This window comes from Rattus norvegicus, chromosome 3 (assembly GCF_036323735.1).
Source record: "Rattus norvegicus strain BN/NHsdMcwi chromosome 3, GRCr8, whole genome shotgun sequence".
Lineage (NCBI taxonomy): Eukaryota > Metazoa > Chordata > Mammalia > Rodentia > Muridae > Rattus > Rattus norvegicus.
The window spans coordinates 112,667,738-112,684,670 of record NC_086021.1 but is presented as its reverse complement, the minus strand read 5'-3'; the positions used below and the strand labels follow the sequence as shown (position 1 = coordinate 112,684,670).

At 39.4% G+C, this 16,933-nt stretch overlaps 1 protein-coding gene across 7 annotated transcripts in view; it reads left to right on the top strand.

The window, feature by feature from the left end:
- The window catches only part of Elp4 (elongator acetyltransferase complex subunit 4), a 222,944-nt gene that overhangs the window by 155,293 nt on the left and 50,718 nt on the right, over positions 1 to 16,933 (top strand). Inside the window, exon 10 of one of the 7 annotated variants that reach the window (XM_039105871.2) lies at positions 1 to 16,933. This exon is cut by the window's left edge and continues 14,580 nt beyond it; it is cut by the window's right edge and continues 25,517 nt beyond it. The exons of the other annotated variants lie outside the window; for them this stretch is intronic. The gene's annotated coding sequence lies outside the window, so the exon portion shown is untranslated. 7 annotated transcript variants of the gene reach the window in all.

Sequence of the window (16,933 nt, the reverse complement as noted above, 5' to 3'; positions counted from 1 at the left end):
GAGAATATCTGACCAAGGAGAGCCCATCCCCAATTGACACATCTACAGAATAGCCCATATGCTTAAAGCTCAGAGAACATCACAGAACAGGAGACAGAAAAGAGTCCAAGAATCAAGACATCTGCTTGATAGTGTTTTCAATATCTGACAGTAAACTGAACCCATGAAATCTTAACAATATGGTCACCTAAATAAGACTTGCACAGTGACAATTCCAGTTGTTATGTCAATGCGGATGGGGGAAGTCTCACAAGGTCCAATCCCTAAATTAAGAGCTACAACCGGGCTGGGGATTTAGCTCAGTGGTAGAGCGCTTACCTAGGAAGCGCAAGGCCCTGGGTTCGGTCCCCAGCTCCGAAAAAAAGAACCAAAAAAAAAAAAAAAAGAGCTACAACCAACTAATGGCTGCTAAGAGATGGAGAATCAGTTTTTCTCCAGGGATGAGCCCACCACTCCAGTTCCAAGTGATCAACCCTACACACAATACTGTATATTCTCAGCAGGTTGTATTTACATGCATGGGTATGTGCATGTATGTGTAACAGTAACAAAGAAGAGGACAGGAAGGTGAGAAGCTATAGAGGGACGTAGGAGGAGTGGAACAGAGAATGCAAGATGCACATAATGTAATTGCAGTACTCATATACAACATTTTCCAGAAAACATTACATGCAAAAATAATAATGATGGTCAGACATTAGCAATTTCTACTGCTTTGATGGGGCTCTGATTAGGTGTGATTAAACTCTTAACTTTGTCCTGAACTAAGTTTAGATGGTTTTATTTGTAGATATTAGTACCACCGTAGCCACATAGCACATGTATTTGACTGTGTGTTTTGTAAGTACTGTTACTGAGAATGAAATGAAGATTGGCATTGGACACTCATGGGATAATTTGTAAATGATGGATGAAGGTCCATTTCAGTTTCTCAAGATTGATAGTAGTGTGAGATATCTACAATATAACTTTCTGAGAGAAGTTTCCCTGGCCAGAGGTATAGCTCAGTGGTCAAGAACATGCATAGGCAGACCTCCAGAGCTATTAAGAATAGCCAGCCTCCAGAGCTCCCAGGGCCTAAACCACCAACCAATGTGTATACATGGAGGGACCCATGGCTCCAGCTGCATATGTAGCAGAGATTGGCATTGTCTGACATCAATAGGAAGAGAAGCCCTTGGTCCTATGAAGGCTCATTTCCTCAGTGTAGGGGAATGCCAGGGTGGTGAGATGAGAGTGGGTGGGTGGGTAGGTGAGGAAGCATCTTCATAGAAGCAAGGGGAAGGGGGAGGCCTGAGGGGGAACCGGAAAAGGGGATAATATTGGACATGTAACTACATAAACTATCCAATAAAAAGAAAGAATAGCCAGAAGTGACTCTGAGAAGACAGTGGGAAAAATGGTGGAGCTGTTAGAGGTAGCAGGTTGCCAACAAGGCAATCATTGTTGCCCTTGGGGAATTGAAGTGCAGCTCTAGAAAATTTTTGTTTTGCTTGCTTGCTCCTGTACTGGACTCTCAACAAAGCCAGAGTAGAGAGTTGCCCAGGTGTCGTGGTATATATCTGTATCCATATTACTCTGGAGTATGAAATAGAACAGTCCCAGGCCTACCTGAATTATATAGTGATTTTTAAGGTCAGTATGTGCAGGGTGGTTAGACCCTGTCTCCAAAATAAATAAAACAAGGGGCCAGCTATGTCACTTGTTGCTAAAACATCTGTTTAGCATATGCAAGCTCCTGAGTTCAATCCCAGTATTGCAAAAATTATTAATATTATGACAATTTACATATTAATATGGTAGCATGTGATGGTTTAAAACACACACACACACACACACACACATGTATAATGTTTAAATCAGGATAGACAGAGAACAATGAATGTCACTGAAAGTTCTTCATGGTTTAACCTTCCTAGTGCTGCAACTCTTTAATAAATGCAGTTCCTCATGTTGTGCTGTGTCGCTACTTCATAGCTGCAAAGACAACAATTATTACAAGAGAATAAAAGTTATTTTTGCAAGAGGATGTAAGGCAGTTGCATGGGTTCTGTCCGTTTCCACTTACTGAAACAGGAAATAACTAGACCAAAAAAAAAAAAAAAAACTCAAAAGATTGTCTACCTAGTGTCTTGTCTAGGGACCTTAAGCCAGATCATTACTCCGCTATCCCAGAGTAAGATACAGTCTCTGTGGTAATCCATGCCACTGTCTTTACTCATTTTGTTTTTGTTTATAAGAATGTGTCTGTCTGTTCGAGTACAGATGACAGAAGAGGGTGTTCAGTCCTCTAAAGCTAAAGTTACAGTTGTGAGTGAGCCCCTGATATGGACGCTGGGAACTGAACTCAGTCCTCTGCAACAGCAGCAAATGTTCCTAAGCACTGAGTCCTCTCTTCACCTCACAGTTTATATTTTTGAAGAAACCAAAGTATATGATAGAGAAAGAATTGGTGCAGTCGGGTTTCTTAGGCTAAGATGCTTTCCCCTCCATTGATTCTGTTCAAGCGAGGACCCTCTCTTTGACTGTCTGAGGCAGCTGTCTTTGGTGTCTTTCATGTACACAAGCTTTGCTTCAAGATAATGTTTGTTCCCACACTCAGCACTCTGAGAACTGGTAAAGACAACGTTGTAAAGCTTGATTATATTTTTATGACCCATGCCATCTGTGTATTTTCTCTACCTTCAGTAGTGATCAAGAACTGAAAACAATATATTTAGCTTTCATGGAGCTGTTTATTGCAATGCATCAGGCAAAGTATCTCATCACTTGAGAACCTGGTTGGTTGATTTGTTCGTTTTTAATGCAACTGATTCAAACAGAAGATACAAACTCCTGTTTTCATTTCTTGAAACATATTCCAATTTAAATGAAAGAAAGCACTTATTTAATATAAAATAAGATAAGACCTAAAAATGAATCTGATATGAGTTTCAAAGTGATCATATAAATGAATTATATTTAAGTGATTTTTTTACAACAATTTTGTATTAAAACTAGTCTGGGCTTAAAAATCATTGTTGTAGAGCTAGAGAGATGACTCAGTGGTTAAGAACACTTCCTGCTCCTACAGAGTACCTGGGTTTAGTCCTGACACCCACACAGCAGCTTACAGTTATCTGTAACTCCAGTTCCAGGGGACTCAATGCTCTCTTCTGTCTTCTGTGGCCACTGAATGCATATGGTTCACAGACATTACTATAGCCAAAACAGTCATACTCATAAAATTCTAAAAAATAAATAAATATTTTTAATTGTTTTATATACTTGCACTACAAAATCCAAATCTATTTAGACATTTCAATAATTTCTTTAAAATGTTATAAACATTAAAGTTTCTCTACAGCTTTTATCTGATTATTATTGCCTATCTTAATGAAATAGAATAATGGTTATTTTGTCTTTTAAAATTTTTGTGCAGTGGAACAACGTCAAATTTTCAGAATTCTATGTTCTATAAATATATGAAATTTGTCCTGTGAGTAATTGAAACATAATTCTTATCAGTAGGAATACTAATATCCTGAGTATTACACCAGAAATGTTAACTAGTCACAGGCTTGATTTTACCACATGTAAATTAAATGACAGCTGACCACTGTGGTCCATACTTTTAATTCCAGACTCAGGAGGCAGAGACAACTGTATCTGTGTAAGTTCAGGACCAGCAAAATCTGACCTTCCAGGACAGTCAGAGGTACACAAGAGACCCCACTTGGAAAAAAAATAAACGACAGAAGAATTGTATTCGTGTCCTTCGCTTAATAGATTTAATGATATTAGGTTGTAACAAGGTGTCCGTTTAAACTAACAAGCAGGAGCTGAAGAAAACCAGAACTTAGAGTAAGCTTCAACTATTGATGCTATTCATTAGCCCATACCCAGGCCTTAAAGGGAAAGACATCTTTAAAGACTAAACCATCGCTTGTCCCTTTTTAAAATCTAGTATACTTTTCTGTTTCTATTAGTGAAGTTTTTATGTGTATATATGTGTGTCTGCATGAATATTATATACACATGCCTGTGGAGACTAGGGGAATTTCAGATTCCCTAGAACTAGAATTATAGATGGTTGCAAGCCACCTGATGCTGGGACCCACACCTAAATCTTCTGCAAGAGTTAACTCAACCTCAAAACCAACTCAAAATAATAATGGGTGTAATTATTGTTCTGCAGTAAGAATATCATAGGACTGAAATATTCTCTGATACTATTTAAAGAGTAATGCATGTAAATGCTCCCAGTGGCAAGCCAGCTGCTATCTTCCTTGCAGCTGTAACAGACTTTGTTAGGAGCCTCTTACTCCTCCACACACAGAGCACTCCTGGAGCTAGGAAGCCATGTTTCTCCCATTCATTTGTTGCAATCCAGCATATAGTTTCTAATTTATCGAGTGAAAATGAGAATGGTAATTAATCTTCAAATAAGCAGGACTTATATGAACAAAAATGAATTTTTGATTGTTGATAGTTGTAAGATATTAATTGGTTATAAAACAACTAAGATACAACAAATAGAAATGATGATTAAGACTGAAGTCAGTTAATATTTTAAGGAAAAGGAGACCATTAACAAACATTTTACACACCACAGCTGAAAAAAATAAGATCCAAAGAATAACATATTCAAGACTACATGGCTGCATCATTTCTCATCATGTGACTGGCGGAGTTTACCAGTAAACCACGTATCATGGAGCCAGGCTGATTCCCTTATGAACAATGGGCTTGACTTTTCAATAACATCACCAACTGCCAGTGCCTAAGTCTAGTTACCTTCGGCCTAGAGAAGTATATGAGAAAATCACCATACCTTCTTTCCCTTAAGTTCCCTCAACTTTAGGCTGTCATAAATATAAAACCATTGGTACAGTTACCAATACCTAAGAATTAGATGGCAAGACCATCTGTGAGCCAGCTTCTATTTTGGTTGGCTGGTTTCTTTCTTCCTTCCTTCCTTTCTTTCTTTCCTTTGGGACAGGATCATATCTATCCCAAGCTGACCTCACACTCACTACATATCTAAAATTATCTTGAACTTCTGATCCTCCTAGACCTGCTTCCCAGGTGCTAGAATTAGAGACACGCTCTACTGTGCCTAACACTGTGCCTAATGAAGCACAGTGCTTAAACCTGGGACCTCTACCAACTGAGGCCCAAGGCTGAGCTGAAAGCTAATTAGGAAGTAACTGTGAAATCCAAATCAAAAGAGATGAGGAAAAATGGAAAGTAAAGGTTTCCATATATTATGATTTATCACATCTAACTATTCCCTGGACATGAACACTTATGATTATGTAAACATGAGGCCAAGCAGACATTGGTGGTGGCAGAATAGCCCTCCAGTGCATGCTGAGTGAAAGTGTGTGACATTAAGCTTTCAGTAGATGCAAGTGTGAGATATAAAACGTCTTTCTTCTAGAGACTCGTTATAAAAAAGGAAGATGTGTTCCATAAAACATAAGGGTCTCTGGAACACCTTTGAGACTAAAGGCACTCTATCCTTGTGAGGTTAAGTATCCTTGTGATGACAAATAATACAGAGGAGCCATAGACAAGATAACCTTCCAAAAGTGGGCAGAGGGTTTCTGACAGCCGGATACAGCCATCTCTCAGAGGCAGTAATTCAGCCGATCTGAGTCATTTCCCCTCTAAACTGTGTAATGGAAGTAAGCGACAGCAGCAGAGAGCTGATGCCCATCTCCTTTGCATCACCAGGGTGGCCTGCCTTAGGAAACCTCAAGATCGGTTCAGCCCACCTGCAATTACCGTGTTAGCCTTTAAAAAATAAAGCAACATTATATGTGATCTGTTTGTATGTGTGTGTGTATGTATGAATGTATGTATGTATGTATGAATGAATGAATGTATGTATGTATGTATGTATGTATGTGGATCCATAAAGTCTATGTAATAATAATTGTCTCTCAGGGCTATTTTAGACTCAGTGTTTGTTTTTTTTTTTTAAAAAACATTTTGAATGACTTAACAAGTTAGACCCTTTGTTTGCTTTTACTTATAAAACAGTTGCACTACATAACCAGTTAAATGGCAGACCGTAACTTGTCCTGTGGCTGGCACATGCCGAAGCTCCACATTAATGATGCACTTGATGAAAGTCTGTATCCATAACCTGAAGACGCATAGTGCTGGGGACAAAGGTGGCATTTTACATTTTTATTAACACTAGTAATTTTCTCCTGCTTGATTTCTTTTAGGCCAAGCCCAATTTTTTCTAAACCATGGGTCAGTGAGCTCAGGCTGAGTCCCGTGTGACTGATGGGCTTGATTCTGCAAAGATATCACCAAGTCCTGATCCCTAAGTCTCCTTACTGTCATTAGGGACAGCTAGGGTGGGGGGGGGGGGGTGAAACAATGTGTTCTTCACTCTAGTCTCACTACCTGTGGCAGTCGTGATGCCAGCAGAGTGGTGTGTATTCGTGAAGTATTACGTCTGACATGTTATTAATGCAATGCTAACAAAGTCATCTCAAATGCAACCAAAATATTATCTTATTGCCTTCCCTTGTTAAGCCTCAGAGAGAGAAAGAGAGAAAAGAAAGTGCTTGAGTTGAAGTGGTTTGGATTAGGCAGAGTTTGCATTCAGAAAGCATCGCTTCCAGCTCAGTGTAAATCTGGGGAGATTTTGCCTGGGATGCAGTTGCTTAAGAGTTTCTTGCCACATCTTCCTGATTGAAAATGACATTGTATTAATAAATCAGAAAAGGCTGCTATTAACTAGATAAATAAGTACACTTAACATACAAGATGGAATGGAATTTAAATACTTTAAGTCAGGCCCTACAGTATTCTAGTGATGTCAGATACATTTTTATTTTTTAAAGATTTTAGTCAGAATTTAATCTTTGAAAATATTAATAACAGCTTATAGCAGGTAAGCTATAAAATAACACTGGGTGCTGTCTGTTTAGTTTCTGGTTGAAAAGGCACAGCAGTACTGTAGTTCATTACCTTTGAAAAAAACAGTAACAAGATAATACAGCTGCTCTGATTAAGATGTAAATTCTTTCTAATTAGAATGTAAATTCTTACATTTAAATGAAGACATCAGTTGTCAGGACGCCATATGATATCTTTTCCCACCTTGCCTGAGTGAAGCCCTCACTGCTCATCCAGGCACTGAAATAGTTTTGCAATCCCTTTGTTCTCTGATTCTTGTAATATTCTCTCTTCATGTTCCCTTTTCACACGGCTTTTGTTTGTTTTCCCCCTTGCATCTGATATTGTTGTGCCTTGGGATTTTGCAGAAATTTGGAATGAAAATTGAGTTCAGTCAGTGCCAGTATTTGCTTGTGCCTCAATTACTTCTGCTGAATTTTCCTCAATGCAAATCAGGCAGGTTGCATAAAGTGGTGCATGTATTTGAAATAATTAATTTTCCGTAAAATGATGGATCAAGTCCAATCAACCTTCATGAAATCTAAATAATAGAATAGAGAATTAGAAATTAATTAACATTTTGTGCTGTTAATATTTCATGCTGTAAACTAGTAATAGGAAGTTTTATCTGTTGGTTCTAACTTTTTCTTTATTGAATGTTGGTGAAAACCTGCTTCAATCATTTCTTGCCAGAAATATGTGAACAAGAAATCCTGTATCAGTGACACAAGTGACACAAGGTTTCAAAGTTCCCAGGTCATATACACTGTCAGTGAAAGCTGTAGTGTGAATGACAAGACATCAATCTATAGACACCACCCACCAATCCATACACTGCACGAGGCCATGGACTTTTGAACGTGATTTTGCATCTATCATGGCCTGTTTCTTCAACTAAATCTAGTCTAACTCTTGAGGCAAATCAGTCAAAACCACCCTGCAGTGCTGGGGAAGGAGACATCTAGAAACTGAGAAAACAAATGCTTTACAGATAGAAGGGAGTCACCTTTGACTTAGTGATCTGGTTGTTTTCAACTTATTTTAGAAAGTTCTGACATATAAAAAGAAGAGTGTATTATAATGAAGTTCATAAAGCAATCTACCACCTTTGATCATAAGGTACTAAGCAGGGAGGCAAAGCGAACAAGCCAGAGTGATGCCAAGGAACAGTGGAACGACAGAGCACCAAGCAGTCAGTGCTGAGGTGCAGTTCCAGACTGAGGCAGGGGATGTTCAGTGACTTCTGTGCAGTTTGTCAGTCTGTGCAGATTAAGCAAGGAAGAGAAGAAAAAGAACACGGTAGGTAGAACACAGATGGCGTAAGGAGAGATACACTGTCTGTGGCAGTGTAGAAGAAGCCGCTCAATGTCATGTAGAAGTGGGTGCAATAAGTGAAATGCAGGAACGGGGTATCTAGCCAGTCCGTTTAGTACTCCTTAGTATAGAGGGATTTACAATGGCATTATCAACATGTCTTCTACCCTCCCAAAGGACAGTCTCCAGTGTTAAGTGTGGAGGCTCATGCTGGATAGCAGTGCACACAGGGGAAGTCAAGGCAGAACAATTATGTGAGCCTCAGACCAGCCTGGGCTATATGGTTAATTTCAGGCCTATCTAAAAAAAAAAAAATAGTAAATAAAATAAAATACACCTCTTATGCTATAAATAAAATTCTCTGACTACTTACCATGTTTTTAAATAAAACATCTCTAGTGACTAAAGCAAACATTGTTTCTAACTATGAGCATGTACTATAAAGTTGGTGTATTTCATCTTGACTTCTCTACCCAAGGCAATCAATACCCACTGTTATTTACACCATCACTTCGTAAAACCATGTTTATGTAAATTGTGGCACTACTTAAGTACTAGATTAGTCTCCTACCACCACTATGGCAAAATTATCATAAGCTTAACTGCTTAAACAATACATAGTTGTCCTTCCGTATGTAGAAAGCAAAAGACCAAAATTAATGTTATGAGGTTAAAATCAAAAGGCTAGCTGGTCTATGTGCCTTCTGGTGTGTGCAGGGAAGGACTCATTGCTATGCTCTTGTAGGCTGGAGGCTGTATATTCCTTAGCTTGCACCTCTTTCCACGGCATCAAAGCCAATAGTGCTGACTGACTTGTCCTCCTGCTGCCCCTGGTCCTCTCCTGCCTCCATTAGTTTCAGAACTCGTGTGACCAGAGAGGACCCACCCAGCTATACCAGAATCATCTTCCTAACTTAGGGCCATGTGATTTGTACCTGAATTCCATGTGTGACCTCAGTTACTCTCTACTGTGCTAGGTTCCATATTGCAGGTCCCAAGGATGATGATGTGAACACTCTACTTTAATACTTTCTTGAAATATCTTTATATAAAAGGATACTTTATATAAAAGCATACTGTCTGTATGTAGGCAATCTTTCTGACATATTTGATATTGTGTTAATATTCTTGATTCTCAGCTGGAGAACACTCAGTCTAACCAAACATTATTTAATATGACACCAACTGCTACTTGAATAGAGAGGCAGAAGAGCTACTTTTCTAGCTTAGATGGAATTTTCTCCTTTAAAATCTGATATTTCTCACTGTAGCTGAGTTTGAGGAGAAATTTAGATTAAATAGAGCACATGAAAACAAACACAAACACCTGTAAATATTTTTCCAAAACATTTGCTAAAATTGGTGGTTATAATCCAGATACTTGAGAGGCTAAAGGAGGAAGGTGCTGTGTTTAAGACCACTATGGGCTACATAATAAGTTCCAGGACAACCATTAAGTAAGATTGTGTCTCAAAAAAAGAAAAAAAATCCAGGTATCATGTACCTGTAATCCTAGCACTTGTGAGGTAACAGTAGGAGGATCTGGAATAATGTTACTGAATAAAATAAGAAATAAAGTCTCTCTAAGTAGAGCTCAGTTGACTTGGTGCAGGCGATGATGAGAAAAAGCAGGGACTGGTCAGGAAAGATAGGGAAACTTAAGTGACACAGAAAATGAAAGGATCCCTCTTAAAGGTAAGTCATTCACCAGAGAATCAAGAATGTTAACACAATATCAAAATTTGTTAGAAAGATTGCCTACATACAGACAGTATGCTTTTATATAAAGTATCCTTTTATATAAAGATATTTCAAGAAAGTATTAAAATAGAAAAAAAATGCATAAGGCCCAAAAGTGTAGTATTACCCAGCTATAAAATCTGCAATTTTCCATATATCTCTCAAGTCAGACTGTAAACTCATTTATTTTTTTTCTTCTTTTTTTTTTTTATTAACTTGAGTATTTCTTATATACATTTCGAGTGTTATTCCCTTTCCCGGTTTCCGGGCAAACATCCCCCTCCCCCCTCCCCTTCTTTATGGGTGTTCCCCTCCCCATCCTCCCCCCCTTGCCGCCCTCCCCTCAACAATCTAGTTCACTGGGGGTTCAGTCTTAGCAGGACCCAGGGCTTCCCCTTCCACTGGTGCTCTTACTAGGATATTCATTGCTACCTATGGGGTCAGAGTCCAGGGTCAGTCCATGTATAGTCTTTAGGTAGTGGCTTAGTCCCTGGAAGCTCTGGTTGCTTAGCATTGTTGTACATATGGGGTCTCGAGCCCCTTCAAGCTCTTCCAGTTCTTTCTCTGATTCCTTCAACGGGGGTCCTATTCTCAGTTCAGTGGATTGCTGCTGGCATTCGCCTCTGTATTTGCTGTATTCTGGCTGTGTCTCTCAGGAGCGATCTACATCCGGCTCCTGTCGGTCTACACTTCTTTGCTTCATCCATCTTGTCTAATTGGGTGGCTGTATATGTATGGGCCACATGTGGGGCAGGCTCTGAATGGGTGTTCCTTCAGTCTCTGTTTTAATCTTTGCCTCTCTCTTCCCTGCCAAGGGTATTCTTGTTCCCCTTTTAAAGAAGGAGTGAAGCATTCACATTTTGATCATCCGTCTTGAGTTTCATTTGCTCTAGGTATCTAGGGTAATTCAAGCATTTGGGCTAATAGCCACTTATCAATGAGTGAATACCATGTATGTCTTTCTGTGATTGGGTATAGCTCACTCAGGATGATGTTTTCCAGTTCCAACCATTTGCCTACGAATTTCATAAAGTCGTTGTTTTTGATAGCTGAGTAATATTCCATTGTGTAGATGTACCACATTTTCTGTATCCATTCCTCTGTTGAAGGGCATCTGGGTTCTTTCCAGCTTCTGGCTATTATAAATAAGGCTGCAATGAACATAGTGGAGCACGTGTCTTTTTTATATGTTGGGGAATCTTGTGGGTATATGCGCAAGAGAGGTATAGCTGGATCCTTAGGCAGTTCAATGTCCAATTTTCTGAGGAACCTCCAGACTGATTTCCAGAATGGTTGTACCAGTCTGCAATCCCACCAACAATAGAGGAGTGTTCCTCTTTCTCCACATCCTCGCCAGCATCTGCTGTCACCTGAGTTTTTGATCTTGGCCATTCTCACTGGTGTGAGGTGAAATCTCAGGGTTGTTTTGATTTGCATTTCCCTTATGACTAAAGATGTTGAACATTTCTTTAGGTGTTTCTCAGCCATTCGGCATTCCTCAGCTGTGAATTCTTTGTTTAGCTCTGAACCCCATTTTTAATAGGGTTATTTGTCTCCCTGCGGTCTAACTTCTTGAGTTCTTTGTATATTTTGGATATAAGGCCTCTATCTGTTGTAGGATTGGTAAAGATCTTTTCCCAATCTGTTGGTTGCCGTTTTGTCCTAACCACAGTGTCCTTTGCCTTACAGAAGCTTTGCAGTTTTATGAGATCCCATTTGTCGATTCTTGATCTTAGAGCATAAGCCATTAGTTTTTCTTCAGGAAATTTTTTCCAGTGCCCATGTGTTCCAGATGCTTCCCTAGTTTTTCTTCTATTAGTTTGAGTGTATCTGGTTTGATATGGAGGTCCTTGATCCACTTGGACTTAAGCTTTGTACAGGGTGATGAGCATGGATCAATCTGCATTCTTCTACATGTTGACCTCCAGTTGAACCAGCACCATTTGCTGAAAATGCTATCTTTTTTTCCATTGGATGGTTTTGGCTCCTTTGTCAAAAATCAAGTGACCATAGGTGTGTGGGTTCATTTCTGGGTCTTCAATTCTGTTCCATCGGTCTATCTGTCTGTCTCTGTACTAATACCGTGCAGTTTTTATCACTATTGCTCTGTAATACTGCTTGAGTTCAGGAATAGTGATTCCCCCTGAAGTCCTTTTATTGTTGAGGATAGTTTTAGCTATCCTGGGTTTTTTGTTATTCCAGATGAATTTGCAAATTGTTCTGTCTAACTCTTTGAAGAATTGGATTGGTATTTTGATGGGGATTGCATTGAATCTGTAGATTGCTTTTGGTAAAATGGCCATTTTTATTATATTAATCCTGCCAATCCGTGAGCATGGGAGATCTTTCCATCTTCTGAGGACTTCTTTAATTTCTTTCTTCAGTGTCTTGAAGTTCTTATTGTACAGATCTTTTACTTGCTTGGTTAAAGTCACACCGAGGTACTTTATATTATTTGGGTCTATTATGAAGGGTGTCGTTTCCCTAATTTCATTCTCGGCTTGTTTCTCTTTTGTGTAGAGGAAGGCTACTGATTTATTTGAGTTAATTTTATACCCAGCCACTTTGCTGAAGTTGTTTATCAGCTTTAGTAGTTCTCTGGTGGAACTTTTGGGATCACTTAAATATACTATCATATCATCTGCAAATAGTGATATTTTGACTTCTTCTTTTCCGATCTGTATCCCCTTGACCTCCTTTTGTTGTCTGATTGCTCTGGCTAGAACTTCAAGAACTATATTGAATAAGTAGGGAAAGAGTGGGGAGCCTTGTCTAGTCCCTGATTTTAGTGGGATTGCTTCAAGTTTCTCTCCATTTAGTTTAATGTTAGCAACTGGTTTGCTGTATATGGCTTTTACTATGTTTAGGTATGGGCCTTGAATTCCTATTCTTTCCAGGACTTTTATCATGAAGAGGTGTTGAATTTTGTCAAATGCTTTCTCAGCATCTAATGAAATGGTCATGTGGTTTTGTCCTTTCAGTTTGTTTATATAATGGATCACGTTGATGGTTTTCCGTATATTAAACCATCCCTGCATGCCTGGGATGAAGCCTACTTGATCATGGTGGATGATTGTTTTGATGTGCTCTTGGATTTGGTTTGCCAGAATTTTATTGAGTATTTTTGCGTCGATATTCATAAGGGAAATTGGTCTGAAGTTCTCTTTCTTTGTTGTGTCTTTGTGTGGTTTAGGTATAAGAGTAATTGTGGCTTCATAGAAGGAATTCGGTAGTGCTCCATCTGTTTCAATTTTGTGGAATAGTTTGGATAATATTGGTACGAGGTCTTCTATTAAGGTCTGATAGAATTCTGCACTAAACCCGTCTGGACCTGGGCTCTTTTTGGTTGGGAGACCTTTAATGCTGCTTCTATTTCCTTAGGAGTTATGGGGTTGTTTAACTGGTTTATCTGTTCCTGATTTAACTTCGGTACCTGGTATCTGTCTAGGAAATTGTCCATTTCCTGCAGATTTTCAAGTTTTGTTGAATATAGGCTTTTATAGTAAGATCTGATGATTTTTTGAATTTCCTCTGAATCTGTAGTTATGTCTCCTTTTTCATTTCTGATTTCGTTAATTTGGATACACTCTCTGTGTCCTCTCTGGCTAAGGGTTTAATCTATCTTGTTGATTTTCTCAAAGAACCAACTTTTGGTTCTGTTGATTCTTTCTATGGTCCTTTTTGTTTCTACTTGGTTGATTTCAGCTCTGAGTTTGATTATTTCCTGCCTTCTACTCCTCCTGGGTGTATTTGCTTCTTTTTGTTCTAGAGCTTTTAGGTGTGCTGTCAAGCTGCTGACATATGCTCTTTCCTGTTTCTTTCTGCAGGCACTCAGCGCTATGAGTTTTCCTCTTAGCACAGCTTTCATTGTGTCCCATAAGTTTGGGTATGTTGTACCTTCGTTTTCATTAAATTCTTAAAAGTTTTTAATTTCTTTCTTTATTTCTTCCTTGACCAGGTTATCATTGAGTAGAGCATTGTTCAATTTCCACGTATATGTGGACATTCTTCCCTTAGTGTTATTGAAGACCAGTTTTAGGCCGTGGTGGTCCGATAGCACGCATGGGATTATTTCTACCTTTCTGTACCTGTTGAGGCCCAATTTTTGACCAATTATATGGTCAATTTTGGAGAAAGTACCATGAGGAGCTGAGAAGGAGGTATATCCCTTTGCTTTAGGGTAGAATGTTCTATAAATATCCGTTAAGACCATTTGGCTCATGACTTCTCTTAGTCTGTCTACGACTCTGTTTAATTTCTGTTTCCATGATCTATCCATTGATGAGAGTGGCGTGTTGAAGTTTCCTACTATTATTGTGTGAGGTGCAATGTGTCTTTTGAGCTTTAGTAAGGTTTCTTTACGTATGTAGGTGCCCTTGTATTTGGGGCATAGATATTTAGGATTGAGAGTTCATCTTGGTGGATTTTTCCTTTGATGAATATGAAGTGTCCTTCCTTATCTTTTTTGATGACTTTTAGTTGGAAATTGATTTTATTTGATATTAGAATGGCTACTCCAGCTTGCTTCTTCCGACCATTTGCTTGGAAAGTTGTTTTCCAGCCTTTCACTCTGAGGTAGTGTCTGTCTTTGTCTCTGAGGTGTGTTTCCTGTAGGCAGCAGAATGCAGGGTCCTCGTTGCGTATCCAGTTTGTTAATCTATGTCTTTTTATTGGGGAGTTGAGTCCATTGATGTTGAGAGATATTAAGGAATAGTGATTATTGCTTCCTGTTATATTCATATTTGGATATGAGGTTATGTTTGTGTGCTTTTCTTCTCTTTGTTTTGTTGCCAAGACGATTAGTTTCTTGCTTCTTCTAGGGTATAGCTTGCCCCCTTATGTTAGGCTTTACCATTTATTATACTTTGTAGTGCTGGATTTGTAGAAAGATATTGTGTAAATTTGGTTTTGTCATGGAATATCTTGGTTTCTCCATCTATGTTAATTGAGAGTTTTGCAGGATACAGTAACCTGGGCTGGCATTTGTGTTCTCTTAGGGTCTGTATGACATCTGTCCAGGATCTTCTGGCTTTCATAGTTTCTGGCGAAAAGTCTGGTGTGATTCTGATAGGTCTGCATTTATATGTTACTTGACCTTTTTCCCTTACTGCTTTTAATATTCTTTCTTTATTTTGTGCGTTTGGTGTTTTGACAATTATGTGACGGGAGGTGTTTCTTTTCTGGTCCAATCTATTTGGAGTTCTGTAGGCTTCTTGTATGCCTATGGGTATCTCTTTTTTTAGGTTAGGGAAGTTTTCTTCTATGATTTTGTTGAAGATATTTACTGGTCCTTTGAGCTGGCAGTCTTCACTCTCTTCTTTTTTTTTTTTTTTTTTTTTTTTTTTTTTTTTTTTTATTAACTTGAGTATTTCTTATATACATTTCGAGTGTTATTCCCTTTCCCGGTTTCCGGGCAAACATCCCCCTCCCCCCTCCCCTTCCTTATGGGTGTTCCCCTCCCAACCCTCCCACCATTGCCGCCCTCCCCCCATAGACTAGTTCACTGGGGGTTCAGTCTTAGCAGGACCCAGGGCTTCCCCTTCCACTGGTGCTCTTACTAGGATATTCATTGCTACCTATGGGGTCAGAGTCCAGGGTCAGTCCATGTATAGTCTTTAGGTAGTGGCTTAGTCCCTGGAAGCTCTCTTCTATACCTATTATCCTTAGGTTTGATCTTCTCATTGAGTCCTGGATTTCCTGTATGTTTTGGACCAGTAGCTTTTTCCGCTTTACATTATCTTTGACAGTTGAGTCAATGATTTCTATGGAATCTTCTGCTCCTGAGATTCTCTTTTCTATCTCTTGTATTCTGTTGGTGAAGCTCCTATCTACAGCTCCTTGTCTCTTCTTTTGGTTTTGTATATCCAGGGTTGTTTCCATGTGTTCTTTCTTGATTGCTTCTATTTCCATTTTTAATTCCTTCAACTTGTTTGATTGTGTTTTCCTGGAATTCTTTCAGGGATTTTTGTGATTCCTCTCTATGGGCTTCTACTTGTTTATTTATGATTTCCTGGAATTCTTTCAGGGATTTTTGCGATTCCTCTCTGTAGGCTTCTACTTGTTCTCTAAGGGAGTTCTTCCCATCTTTCTTGAAGTCCTCCAGCATCATGATCAAATATGATTTTGAAACTAGATCTTGTGCCTTGTTGATGCATGGCTGTCCTCTGAGAGGCTCTACCAGCAGCTGTCTGAGACAGTTACTCACAGCCAAGCAATGGACTGAGGTCATGGATCCCTATGGAAGAGTTAGGCAAAGGATTGAAGGAACTGAAGGGATGGAAACCCCATAGGAAGACCAACAGGGTCAACTTATCTGGCGGGTCCCTGGGAGCTCCCAGAGCCTAAGCCACCAACCAAAGGACATACATGCGCTGGTCTGAGGCCCCCAGCACATATGTTCCAGAGGACTGCCTGCCTTGTTTGGCTCTAGTGGGAGAGGATGCCACTAATCCCATAGAGAAGGGAGATGATGGGGGATAGGGGCCATTCTCTCAAAGGCAAAGGGAAGGGGGAGTGGGACAAAGAACTCTGGGAGAGGGGACAGGGAGTTGGACAATAATTGGGATGCAAATAAATAAAATGATTTATAAAAAAAAAAAGAAACTAGATCTTGCTTTTCTGGTGTGTTTGGATATTCCGTGTTTGCTTTGGTGGGAGAATTGGGCTCCGATGATGCCATGTAGTCCTGGTTTCTGTTGCTTGGGTTCCTGCGCTTGCCTCTCGCCATCAGATTATCTCTAGTGTTACTTTGTTCTGCTATTTCTGACAGTGGCTAGACTGTCCTATAAGCCTGTGTGTCAGGAGTGCTGTATACCTGTTTTCCTGTTTTCTTTCAGCCAGTTATGGGGAACAGAGTGTTCTGCTTTCGGGCGTGTAGTTTTTCCTATCTACAGGCCTTCAGCTGTTCCTGTGGGCTTGTGTCTGGTGTTCACCAGGCAGGTCACTTGCAGCAGAAAAGTTGGTCTTACCTGTGGTCCCG